The sequence below is a fragment of the Colias philodice genome, chromosome 15, assembly GCF_061535455.1.
Source record: "Colias philodice isolate Cphi_HAF_F1 chromosome 15, ilColPhil1 Martin Lab GWU primary, whole genome shotgun sequence".
NCBI classification, from domain to species: Eukaryota; Metazoa; Arthropoda; class Insecta; order Lepidoptera; family Pieridae; genus Colias; species Colias philodice.
In genome coordinates this window covers 6,899,649-6,913,451 of record NC_143100.1, presented here as the reverse complement: position 1 = coordinate 6,913,451, position 13,803 = coordinate 6,899,649, and the positions used below count along the sequence as shown (strand labels likewise).

General features: G+C 33.9%; 2 long non-coding RNA genes across 2 annotated transcripts; both read left to right on the top strand.

Annotated features, from left to right (window-relative positions):
• The first annotated feature begins 240 nt into the window (after positions 1–240).
• On the top strand, positions 241–2,254 carry LOC149482299 (uncharacterized). The gene is made up of 3 exons (XR_016316719.1): positions 241–366; positions 1,394–1,421; positions 2,124–2,254. It is a non-coding gene; the product is annotated as an uncharacterized LOC149482299 (long non-coding RNA).
• A 3,952-nt stretch (positions 2,255–6,206) lies between these two features.
• LOC149482298 (uncharacterized) lies at positions 6,207–8,176 on the top strand. Its single transcript, XR_016316653.1, has 3 exons — positions 6,207–6,328; positions 6,927–6,948; positions 7,669–8,176. It is a non-coding gene; the product is annotated as an uncharacterized LOC149482298 (long non-coding RNA).
• The last annotated feature ends 5,627 nt before the right edge of the window (positions 8,177–13,803 follow it).

The following is a 13,803-nucleotide window of genomic DNA, read 5'->3' as shown; positions in this document are numbered from 1 at the left end:
AATTTTCTGCTACTTGAGAACTCTCAATAGTTCTCTTAGAACGCAGACTTATGATGTAAAAAATGGGTTTACCCTGTGTGGTTAAAAATATCTCCAAACATATTTAAACGCGAACATTATTAAATTATATTTACGTAATAACAACCAAATATCTAATTGTATTCGGCTATCACAGGAAGAAATTAGTTTTCCTGTAGTGTATATAATAAACTGTACGGGAATTGGTCCTTCATTATGTGCGGCAGACTCGCCTAATTAACCATTATATTAAAATTATTTTATAAACAAAATCATGAAAATACTTCATATATTAGTGATAACGCTTCTTTTCTGTGTAAGTTTATTTGAAGCAAATCCTATACCAAAGTAAGTAAAAAACCGAGACGGGGAATTCCATAACAATTTTTTATGTTTATTTATTTTATTTTAAACTAGCGACCCGCCCCGGCTTCGCACGAGTGCAATGCTGATACTAAATACACTACAGAAAAGCTGTGAACGTTGTATATAAAAACATAGCGGCGGCCGGCCGGTACCGCCGCAAACGCTACGCCCCGAGATTTTTAAATCTGTAATATCTTCCCTTTGTACGCTTAAATCTTTGAAACTACGCAACGGATTTTGATGCGGTTTTTTTTAATAAATAGAGTGATTCAAGAGGAAGGTTTATATGCATAATAAAATCCAATAAATAGTGGAGAAGTACTGTTATTTTTGAGGTTTCTAATGTGATGTCGTAAAAAATTACATTTTTTCCGCTTACATTGCAAACGCAGGCCCCTACGAGCTTTATCAAAATAATGTACTAAGTATTATACACATTGAAAAGGTCTACAGAAAAGTCCGCGGTGGTATATGTCTATCTCTTATGGATAACCCACAATAACTTTTTTTTGTCATTTACTTTATACGACTAATAATGGCTAATTTTCGAAGCGATTTAACCAATACAGCATTAATCCTTAACCAATTAAATACGTTGAATACATTCTTCATTTAATATAGATCTATATGGCTCTTTACACCGTATGATTTAAGTGAATATTTTCGAAGATATTACAGATTTAAAAATTGCGGGACGTAGCGTTAGCGGCGGTACCGGCCGGCCGCCCGGTGCGGATCGCTATGTTTTTATATACAACGTTCACAGTTTTTCTGTAGTGTATTTAGTATCAGCATTGCACCCGTGCGAAGCCGGGGTGGGTCGCTAGTTTCGCAATAAAAAGTAGCCTATGTCCTTTCTCGGGTATCAAAATATCTCCATAACAAATTTCATGCAAATTGGTTCAGTAGTTTAGGCGTGATTGAGTAACAGACAGACAGACATAGTTACTTTCGCATTTATAATATTAGTATGGATATGAAAAATTATTGATAATTTTTTTTTTTCTAGGCCCGATGACTCGGAGGAGTTTGAAGTAGTAAGTATTTTTTTTACGAAATAGCAGTTAATTATAACAAATAGAACAATTGTATAAATAGCAGTTTAAGAATGATCAGTCCCTCATGATATAATTTACTAATTCAATGAAATTGATATTATACTTATGTACCTTATAACAAACGCCATAAAATTATGCATGTATGGTATAAAAACAGACTTACTTACTCACGCAACTTTCTCTGCTTTCGAGCGGATATTTATATCCCCATTTTAGAAACATATATATATATATATATCATTGATGCACCTCTGCTATATTGACGGAGCTGAATTAAAAATATGGTATAAAATCTAGTCTGTCTCTATATACCTATGTGAAGTCCCATGTACTAGAAGTATTACCTATGCATAGTGCATACCAATAGTTTATTAATCAATTTTCTTCAGAGACAAGTAGGTAATTAGCCTTCAGTGCCTGCACATTTTTTTTCGTCATCATCGGGAATCAAACAAAGAACTCCACGGTTCTGAGCTCACGCGCCACCCACTGTGCCAAAGAGGCGGTCTAAAAATTAAATGACATTAGTGTACAAATGTTACTATTAAATTAAATATTCCCCATTATTTAGTACTTATCTTTAATATAAAAATGAATCGAAATTTTTTATCTTAAAAATGAACCATAAAAAGCATTTAACTGATTATTTAAAAATAATAAATGTATACAATCTTATTTCAGCATGTCAAAGATGGTTCTCGTGGCTGGGATGGCTGGATCGACACATGCGATAACTGTTCTGTGACAAACGTAGGAAATGGACAAGATAACACTAACATCGTGTTTATGGAAATTAAAAAATAGTTAAATACATTACATACTAAATATTTTAATGTTTCATTTAAGTAATAAACCTTAATGTTAGTAGATATGTTAAATTAAATCTACTCATACGCTGTCGCGCGAGATAATAGGTACGTATAGGTCTACCAGAATCTGATGGCATATTTATATTTACGAAATAAAAGATTTTCATATGGCAATTTTATTTGACAACTATCTAATTGGTTGTCAAATTATTTGTCTTCTTTGCAATTGATGAATAATTTTTAGGATTTTGTCTAAAAAATCTTCGAAAATGTCGAAAAAGCCGCTGCGATCACAAGCAAGAGGTGTTGTTTATAATGTGTATAGAAAAACATTCGATGAAGAAGGGTCAAACACATCACAATTTTCAAATTTTGAATATTTTATCGGTAAGTTGGACTTACCCGTTTTGATACTTAAAATAAAAAATATTATAAGTAGGTAACTATAATATTGTTTGTTAATTACTTACAATATAATTTTATGAAAACTTATTACAGGAGTTTCCAATACGGCTATTCGTCAAGTCCAAGCTGTCCAAGTCAATTTTATAATGTGTGTATCTTTAATACTTACGAAAATAAACATAGTTTTATTTTATTTTATAAAAAATTATTAGCAATCTAGTTTTGATCTACATTATCATTACATCCATAAATTTTACATGGCATAATGATGATGAATGTACAAATATAGGTATGTGTAAATAATAGTATGTATTACATAGATAAAAGTAATATCTATATTATACATGTAAGTATGTACGGTCTACATAATATTAAGTGGATATCTCATTATTAAGTACAGTAATGTTCACTTATGTAATGTGACTAATGATGTTGAGGACAAAATAAAAAATAAGCAGTATCAAGATCGTTCAGTCCATTTCCCCTAGGGTTGCACACTCAAAATTTCGATTTCCCAATTTGCCATCAGATTCTGGTTTACCTATAGTTAATATGCTCGTGTTTAATTCTTATCTCGTGATAAAAATAACATTTAAACATGGAACAGTGTGAATGTGGTGAATATCAGTATCAGTGCAAAAATATACTTACTTTAGTTTTATAAAACATCCTCATTGACTACATTTATCTTTGGTTTTTCTTGTAATGCTGTTGTACAGTGTACATCTATAATAGGGTCAAGCATTAGAATATTCTTACTTTATATTTATTTTTAAGGAATGATGCTCGATCTGTCGATGTACCCAAATAAATAAATAAATAAATGTTATTAATGTATAGCACTACGTCATATAAAATAAAAATTTTCAGTTCCACTTTCTTTTATTAAATTTCATCGCTATCTATAGCTTTGTTTTCAATCTTTCTTATATATAAAAATGAATCGCAAAATGTGTTGGTAAGCGCATAACTCGAGAACGGCTGAACCGATTTCGATAATTCTTTTTTTATTATATTCCTTGAAGTACGAGGATGGTTCTTATGTAGAGAAAACGTAAATATTATGTACCACGGGCGAAGCCGGGGCGGACCGCTAGTATATTGTATAAAATGTGTTCACTAATATTTATAGTGATTTGATATTTATCTTGAAAAAGGCCATAAATTAAAAGATTGATGGAAATTTATCGTTTTATATTTTAATAACATAGTCAATTATGTTAGCTGCCTATTACTTAAGAAGTTTATAAAATTTTAAAGTATTATCAATATTAAAAACTGAACAACATGCTTTATTCGAGAGTATACATTATTTTAGTACCTAAAATACGCAGAGTACCTACAAGTACCTAGGAGTTTATTATATTATACTAAATGTAACAAGTAGAATAATATTGTATGTTATAAAAAATGTAACATTTTAACATTAACTAAAACGTAGGTAAGTATATAAGGCGTTTATGAAACCTATTTCTACCGGATACACTTTGGTGAGTGCGCTGCGGAATTGCACGACCTAATTCCGCCATCCCCGTTTTTCCATCGTTCGTCGAGGCGCACAGATTCTAGGCATCGCCACATGGTTGACGTTCCATGTACCCGGACAAAGCGGTTCGGATCGTCATTCTTTATTCGAACCGCTAGGGACTGGAACATGCTTCCTGAATCTGTGTTCCCCGATGAGTACAATATGGAGGTCTTCAAGAGGAGAGTGAACAGGTACATTCTAGGGCAGCGCGCTCCATCTTAGGCCACATCTCAGCTTACCATCAGGCGAGGTCGTGGCCAAGCGCTCCCCTATTGTACTGTAAAAAAAACCTATAAATACAGAATATTTTTATAGTTATTTTTAAAGTCTAGCCTGGTTTATACAAACGATTACAATATTTAAACTTTTCTGATTCTAATCTAAATCAAGCATGAAGATACATCTTACTATTATAATACATATATCTATTGTATTATAAATGCAAAAGTTTGTGAGGATGTGTGTGTGTGTGTGTTTGTTACTCTTTCACGCAAATACTACTGAACCGATTATGTACAATGAAATTTAGCACACATATAGAGGGTAACTTGGATTAACACATAGGATATTTAGGATAAACACGGGCGAAGCCGCGGGCCGAAAGCTCATAAATATCGAAGGATTGGAGAGCTACATAAATATTATATCCTATGCATATCAACATGTGTAGTGCCCAGCTTAGCTAATACGTATACTTTCGAACACAAAATGTAGCCGGAACCACAACCACAAAAAGCACATCATCATCGGTCAGTGTGAACGTATTTTCCTTGCCGACGACGACGAGCCGCTATTTGATCAAGCCACGTTCACACTGACCGAGCTGCTACGCGCGGAAAATGATTCACGAGACTACTCGATCTGTGTGGACTCGCCTACGATCTTCACAATTACTTTCCGATGCTGCTCACTCTGTATGAAACCATCTATTGAATAATCATAATTACTATGATATCCAAGACGTATACAAAACGCAAGAGCTGCTATTCTTTATATTATAAGTATTTACTATTTATAAGTATGTACTTCTTAAGAATATGTGACCAAGAAAAATGAGAAAAGGGTTCAAGGGTACTTAAAATAAAGTTTTTTTGAAATTAAAGACTGGACATATTTGTTAGAAATGTTTAAAATGAAGGAAATGGAATCATCATCACAACTAGAAATTTTTACATTTTATAAGTAGGTATATTTTTTCATATCTGTGAATAACAAACGAGCAAACAACATCGAATTAATTCGATATACAGTCGTAGTCGTAATAGTTGAAATTATTATTTTAGACGAGTAAGCTGTCATAATTAACATCTACTAAAAACGCAAAAATGATACCATTGCGTCCAACCTTTATACCCGTCGTTACTCGTTAGCTGGGATTCTCAAAAACTGAACGTGAACTCCAAACTGTCAATTTCATTTAAACCGCTTCATTAACGTCGCTTTCGGTGTTATCTTCTATCATGTTTCAGATATAAGGATAGAAAGAGATACAGCAAATGGACTCGCCTTTTCAATTATTTTCTGGTATGCTAGAGGAGGCAACAGAGCAGACGCTTCACCCACAGTGCCAGAGACAGTATGTTGCCGGCCTTTCAAGTAGGATTATACTCTTCTTCTTGAAGGTCCCCAGTTCATAGTCGTTTGGAAATGAGGAAGTTTGTTCCAGATATCTGTTGTGCGCGGGAAGAAACATCTTTTAAAGCTCGCACTTATAGATCGCCAATAGTCAAGGGGAGGGTGGTATTGACTATTGTTGTCGATGTCGTGCTGTCTGGTGGTGGAATTTCTGTTACTTGAGAACCCTCAATCGTTCTCTTAGAACGCAGACTTATGATGTAAAAAATGTGTTTAGCATGTGTTGTTAAAAATCTTCTTACATATTAAAACGCGAACATGATTAAATTATATTTACATAATAACAACCAAATATCTAATTGTATTTGGCTATCACAGGAAGAAATTAGTTTTCCTGTAGTGTATATAATAAACTGTACGGGAATTGGTCCTTCATTATGTGCGGCAGACTCGCCTAATTAAGCATTAAATTAAAATTATTTTATAAACAAAATCATGAAAATACTTCATATATTAGTGATAACGCTTCTTTTCTGTGTAAGTTTATATGAAGCAAATCCCAAACCAAAGTAAGTAAAAAACCGAGACGGTAAACTCTATAACAGTTTTAAGTTTATTTATCTTATATTAATCATTTGATATTACACTTACACTTGTATTGTTGCTAATTATTTTAATTTTTGTTGTTGAATTTTTTTTTTTTAAGTTTTAACTGTTGAGACTAGAATTTAAGATTGTCTATTGTGTTCATCTCCCTAAAAAATTCAGCCCTACGAAAGCTATAGGTATCACATTTATTTTACTTCAAATGCATTTTACTTCTTATAATAATTATCGGACTAATCTATAGTCTATACTATACTAATATTATAAAGCTGAAGAGTTTGTTTGTTTGTTTGAACGCGCTAATCTCAGGAACTACTGGTCCGATTTGAAAAAATTGTTTCGGTGTTTAATATCCCATTTATCGAGGAAGGCTATATAATATATAATAAAAATTATATATTATTATCACGCTACGGCCAACAAGAGCGGAGCACTGCGGGTAAAAGCGCGGAGCACAGCTAGTACCTAAGGGATGAATAGGAAGGAATAAATATTACAGACACAGATAAAAAGTTATTACTACAATTTATTCATTAATGTTATTGTTTTATTTATTTACAGACCGTTCTGGGACTGGGAAAACGTAAGTTTTTTTTGCACGACTCATCTCAGAGAGTCAGAGAGTGCTTTACGATCGAAAAATTTTTTTCGCCTCATTTTTGCAACTATTCTTATTATTATAGCCTTGTTAGTTCACGGAATCAAGATATTTTGCATACTATTGTCGAGATAATTTAATGGAGATTAATCCCATACTTTTAAAAAATTGATTTACTTCAATAGAATTGGAAAAAAACACCGAAATAGGTCAAACAATTTTCCTGTCCGTCATGTGTGAAACCTGAAAACACTATAACTTGTGAAAAAATCCATCATTTGAGTTAATTTTTTTTTTTTTTTAATATTCTAATCGACGATTGTAGGTCACTGAATGCGAATGATTAATTAATTCAGTGTCGTTTAATTGCAATTAATAAAAAACGAAAACTACAAGACTGTATATCTACATATATATATATTTTTTTTTTTATATTTCATAATTAAATGAGCATTATGAGTCGTGCACTTTTGGATTTTCCAAACTTTTTTATCTTCATCTTTATATAACGTATGTCCAATCCGTCTTCTTCACGGAGCTTAGGTACTTTACTTGACATTATTACTATAAAATTAAATATTCCCCATTATTTTAGTACTTATCTTTAATGTAAAAATGAATCGAAGTTTTTTATCTTTAAAAGGAACCACAAAAAGCATTAAAATGATTATTTAAAAATAATAAATGTGTTCAATCTTATTTCAGTATGACAACGGTGGTTCTCGTCAGCCAGGAAGTGCCGACAGATGCAATGGGTGTAAGGTGACAAACGTAGGAAATGGACAGTACAACACTAACACGGTGTATATTAAAACTAAAAACTGATTAAAACAAAACAACAAATAATATTTAAGTAAAATCTTTTGAGTACATATTAGTATTTATTTTATTAAATATTCATTAAATACATTACGTACATACTAAATATTTCAATGTTTCATTTGTAAAAAAATGTATGCGTGTACCTACTAGAGTACCTACACACGTAAGAAGTGAAACTTCTTTATGACCTTAAAAATGTCACGAGTATGGCGTAACGCAAAAATGTCACGCGTACGGCGTAACGCAAAAATGTCACGCGTACGGCGTAACGCAAAAATGTACACTAAATTTTTGTCCAACCCCGATAAAGAAGTTTCACTTCAAAACCTTATGTAATGTTAATAGATAAATTTTAAATTAATTTTATTATGTAAAGCACTACGTCATTTTTACAATTGCACTTTCTTTCATTAAATTTCATCGCTATCTATCTAGCTTTGTTTTCAATGTATTATAGAAAATGTGTTCACTAATATTTATATTGATTTGATATTTATCTTGAAAAAGGCCATAAATTAAAAGATTGATGGAAACTTATCGTTTATATTTTAGTAACATTAAGTCAATTATATTAGCCGCCTATTTCTAAAATTTTAACGGAGTACAAGCCCCTAGTTGTTCATTAGATACTAAATGGAACAAGTAGAATAATAATGAATGTTATAAAAAATGTAACATTTTAACATTAACCAAAACGTATATAAGGCGTTTATGAAACCTATAAATACAGAATATTTTTATAGTTATTGTTTTGCACGCCTCATAAGCGAAGCGTTGAGGTGGGTACTACTGTCTCTTCGCGCAAAACATCTGATTTTTCAAACTTAAAATGTCTTTATGTATCATACATTGCACTTGTAAGATAATACATACACACACATATTAAGAAAAAACACTATTTTTAACGTTCATGATATTTTTGATGTCATTTTTGTTATTTAAACTAGTTAAAAAACAGTTTAAAAAAGTTCTGTCTTGGACGTCCGTGTGTCTGTATGTGCGGATCCTTTTTCTTGTTAACACGATAGCGACCGAAATACTTTACTAATCGAGTCTTTTTTTTCTCTTACGCTTGAGTATGCTCAGGAATAGAACCCTTTCATTTTTCAGGGTCTGATTCGATGTGGTTTAATTGTTATTAAATAAACAAAAATAATAATTAATAAATATTTATTAAAAAAAAATTATGAGGCGTGCACTTTTGGATTTTCCAAATTATTTAGTTTTATAGTGAAGTCTAGCCTATAGTTCATACAAAGCGTATTCCTATCTTGAGCCGGCAACACACTCACAATGTCACCGGCGCGGCGTTGTGGCTTATGGGCGACGCTGACCGCTTACCATCAGGCGTATTTAAACTTTTCTGATTCTAATCTAAATCGAGCATGAAGATACATTGCTCATAAATATCGACGGATTGGAAAGCTACATAAATATACCCTATGCAATATGCATATCAATATGTATGGTGCCCAGATTCTAATACCTACGTAATACGTATGCCTTCGAACATAAAATGTAACTGGGTTCACAAAGAGCACATCTCGGTCAGTGTGAACTTATTTTCCTTGCCGACGACGACGAGCCGCTATTTTCCTTGATCGAGCCACGTTCACACTGACCGAGCTGCTACGCGCGGAAAATGCTTCACGAGACTACTCGATCTGTGTGGACGCGCCTATGATCTTCGCAATTATTTTCCGAGGCTGCTCACTCTGTATGAAACCACCTATGTATTGAATTATCATATACTTTGATATCCAAGACGTATGCAAAACGCAAGAGCTGCTATTCTTTATATTATAAGTATTTACTTCCAAAGAACATGTGACCAAGAAAAATGAGGGAAAGGTTCAAGCCTCAAGGATACTTAAAATAAGCTTAAAATATACATAGTTGAAATTAAGGACGGGAAAGATTTGTTATTTATTTATTTATTTTATTTATTATTAATTCGTAATACAGTCGTAGACGTAATAGTTGAAATTATTATTTTAAACGAGTAAGCTGTCATAATTAACATCTATGAAAAACGCGAAAATGATACCATTGCATCCAACCTTTATACCCGTCGTTAGGTGGGATTCTTGAAAAACTGAACGTGAACTGTAAATTTCATTTAAACCCCTTCATTAACGTCGCTTTCGGTGTGATCTTCTGTCATGTTTCAGAGATACAGATAGATAGACATACCTATACCTATAGACAGCAAATGCGGGTCCTTTTCAATTATTTCCTGGTAAGCTAGAGGAGGCAACAGAGCAGACGCTTCACCCACAGACCACAGTGGCTCTGTGGGTGAAGACATAATGATATATATTATATAGCCTATAGTCTTCCTCGATAAATGTATCGATTCGATATATCGATATACCTATATCGATATCGATATAGGCTATATATCATCACGCTATGACCAACAGGAGTGGAGCCACAGGGGTGAAACCGCGCGGAGCAGCTAGTATTATAACAACATTTGTTTATTTAACAGACCCAGACAAGGGAATATAGGCGTTTTATTATAGGAAATGGTTCTCGCAATAAACACAATGTATATATTTTAAGCAGAAGACATTAATAGTCGAAATAAAGAATGAAAAACGGCGACGAATCTAAATTATAGTCTGTCTCTATATAGATATATGTTAAGTCCCATGTACCCTAGTCGGGTGCCAGAAGTATTATGCACTCATCCTAAGGACTCATCTGTTTCATTAATCAATTTTCTTCAGGGACAAGTAGGTGATTAGCCTTCTGTGACTGCACTTTTTTTTCGTCATCGTCGGGAATCGAACCCCACGGGAACCCCACGGTTCTAAGTTCACGCGTCAACCACTGTCCCAAGGAGGCGGTCTTATTAAATAATATTTTTTAACTTCACATATGAGATAATAACCTCGTTTCAACGTTTAAAAATTTATTTGCATCGTGCTATAATGAAAAATTAATTGACAATATTATTGTATTCATGTTGTTACTATTAAATTAAATATTCCCCATTATTTTAGTACTTATCTTTAATATAAAAACGAATCGAATTTTTATCTTAAAAATGAACCATAATAGGCGTTTAAGGGGGCGCATAAAGCAAAATAACCAATCTTCTATTAGATGATACGTGTAATATGCAAGACCAAAATATGCGCCAAAAGTGGCGCTCTTTATTTCTCGTTATAAACGTTTGATTTTGTCACGATAAAAGTGGTTTATCGCAGATAAAACCAAAACTAAAAGTAATTACACAAAATGCTCTGACAAATATCTTGCAAATGTTTTAATATAATTGTTTATGAAAAAAAAATCATAATAAGTATTACCATGTCAAGTAGAAAACGTAAAAGTGTGAAAATTAGAGGTAACTTGGTGATTTTTTTTTATCGAGTAAATTTTAATATTTTATGTTTTTGATTAAACAGAATCGTTAAACATATCATCTAGTTTGATATATATTTTATTTTTTAGATTTGGTCTTGCATATTACACGTATCATCTAATAGAAGATTGGTTATTTTGCTTTATGCGCCCCCTAATATTTAAGTATTAGTTTTTATGATATCAAATATTAATTAAATACATTGCATACTAAATATTTGAATGTTTCATTTAAGTAGGTAATAAACCTTAATGTTAGTAGATAAATGTTAAATTAATGTTATTATGTAAAGCACTACGTCATATAAAATAAAATTTTACAGTTGCACTTCCTTTTATTAAATTTCATCGCTATCTATAGCTTTGTTTTCAATATATTGTATAAAATGTGTTTCAATAATAATATATTGATTTGATATTTGAATTTATTATAAAAAGGCCATAAATTAAAAGATTGATGGAAACTTATCGTTATATATTTTAATAACATAATCAATTATGTTAGCTGCCTAACTTAATGAAGTTAATTACTCTTATTTTTGTAAAATACGCAGATTACATACCTACCTAGGAGTACAACAAGTGTAACGTAGTGTAGTGTAACAAGTTGAATAATAATATTGTATGTTATAAAAAAAATAACATTTTAACATTAAACAAAACGTATATAAGGCGTTTATGAAACCTATAAATACAGAATATTTTTATAGTTATTGTTAAAGTCAAGCCTAGTTCATACAAAGCGTATTCCTATCTTAAAGGCCGGCAACACACTCACAATGTCCCCGGCCGCGGCGCGGCGTTGTGGCTTATGGGAGACGCTGACCCCTTACCATCAGGCGTCGCGTCTGCTCTTTTGCCTCCTCTCTCATAAAAAAAAAATATACAAACGATAATAATCGGACACTTACTGATCGGCTGGATTCACTAGCTTTACGACGAGACGTCGCATCTTTATGCGTATTCTATCGTCTGTACAATGAAGATTGTTCTGACGAGTTGTTTGAACTGATACCTGCCGCAGAATTCCACCATCGTTCTGCCCGACACAAGGCGAAGTTTCATGCTCACCACTTAGATCTTTGGCGTACGAGTACAGTGCGTTTTTTTCGTAACTTTTTACCACGCACTACCAAATTATGGAATAGCCTCCCGGCAGCGACATTTCCTAATGTCTACAATTTGAGTGTCTTCAAGAAGAGAGTGTACCTCCATCTCAAAAAGTCGGCAACGCACCTGCAGAATCCCCTGTAGATGAATATGGGCGGTGGACTCGCTTACGATCAGGCGCTCCACAAGCCCGTTTGCCCACTCTAATATAAAAAAAAAGACGGGTTGCACTCCGGGAGTACCGGCAGAAGTGAAAACTTGATTATTAACGTTCAGCATGTTTGATATTTTGGAATGGTATCCGTCTTACGCATGGAATATAAGGGCTAAAAAAAATCATCCGTCTTACGCTTTTTCGATCAGGCCACGTGTCTTGACGCGAGTTTAAGATTTTATACCCAACGCCGCTAAAGAAGTTTTCACTTCAAAAATAATAATAATCATATTTAAACTTTTCTGATTCTAATCTAAATCAAGCATGAAGATACATTGTTCATAAATATCGACGGATTGGAAAGCTACATAATTATTAATATACCCTATGCAATATGCATATGCGTTGACTTCGAAAAAGCTTTCGACATAGTAAAATGGTTCAGCATCTGGTGCCGACTCACCGAGATAGGCGTCCCAGATAAAATAATAAACTTGCTGAGAGCTATCTACAAGAGTTACGTATGTAAGGTCACACATGACGGACTTATCTCGGATGACATTTGTGTGAGTGCAGGTGTGAGACAGGGTTGTTTGCTATCCCCCTTGCTTTTCCTGGTGGTACTAGATGGCATAATGCATAAAGTCAACGAAGGTAAGCGACGCGGTATAGAGTGGGGGTTGACCGACCAATTGGACGACCTAGACTACGCTGATGACCTGTGTCTGCTCAGTCACAAACACGTTGACATGCAGTCCAAGCTTGATGACCTTCAACGTGAAGCTGCCGTCTGTGGACTAAAAATTAACTCCCTAAAGACCCAGGAAATGCGCACAGAGGGGAGAAATTCTCAACCACTGACTTTAGGCCCACAACAAATAAAGCGTGTCCAGCAATTTACATACCTCGCTAGTATTGTGTCTAATTCCGGTGGAACCGAAGAGGACATCACTTCTAGAATCGCCAAAGCTAGGGCAACCTTCGCGCAGCTGCGACCCATATGGAAATCGGAGAAACTAACGCGTGGAGTGAAATTTAGAATATTTCGCTCCAACGTAAAGAGTGTCCTTTTATATGGGAGTGAAACGTGGAGGGTGACCAAAGATATCACGTATAGAATCCAGGTCTTCGTCAACAGATGCCTCCGCCAAATACTGCGAATCCACTGGCCAGATAAGATATCCAACGACAATCTGTTGGAACGCTGCCATGAAACTCCTATATCCCGTCAAATCTTACGTCGAAAATGGACTTGGATCGGCCACACAAGGCAAGTCCTGGAATGGACTCCGCAAGGGAAAAAGAAGCGTGGCCGTCCAAGACAATCCTGGCGACGCTCGGTGGCGGCGGAAGCTAGGGCGATCGGGTTGACTTGGCAGGAG